General features: G+C 35.2%; 2 long non-coding RNA genes across 2 annotated transcripts in view; one reads left to right on the top strand and one right to left on the bottom strand.

The window, feature by feature from the left end:
- LOC116685981 (uncharacterized) overlaps positions 1 to 213 on the bottom strand; it is a 16669-nt gene that overhangs the window by 3073 nt on the left and 13383 nt on the right. The gene's annotated exons all lie outside the window — the stretch shown is intronic.
- LOC116685980 (uncharacterized) overlaps positions 1 to 213 on the top strand; it is a 12402-nt gene that overhangs the window by 9678 nt on the left and 2511 nt on the right. The gene's annotated exons all lie outside the window — the stretch shown is intronic.

The raw sequence follows: 213 nt of genomic DNA, 5'->3' as shown, positions 1-213 counted from the left end.
AAATGTACTTAAAGTATAAAAGTAAAAGTAGCCTTGCGAATGAATTTTTTTATGCAAAGCTACCTGGAGCACACAAATGTTTCTAGAGAGCACGCTGAGGAACTTCAGTGGACATGGAGAACATGGTCTTCATATGGCAATGGCTACATTTTAAATGGATGTCTGACAATAGACCTAAAACATAACATATATGATTATTATGACAGAAACTCC

The sequence above is a fragment of the Etheostoma spectabile genome, unplaced genomic scaffold (assembly GCF_008692095.1).
Source record: "Etheostoma spectabile isolate EspeVRDwgs_2016 unplaced genomic scaffold, UIUC_Espe_1.0 scaffold280, whole genome shotgun sequence".
Taxonomy (NCBI): domain Eukaryota; kingdom Metazoa; phylum Chordata; class Actinopteri; order Perciformes; family Percidae; genus Etheostoma; species Etheostoma spectabile.
This window is presented reverse-complemented; position numbering and strand designations above follow the sequence as displayed.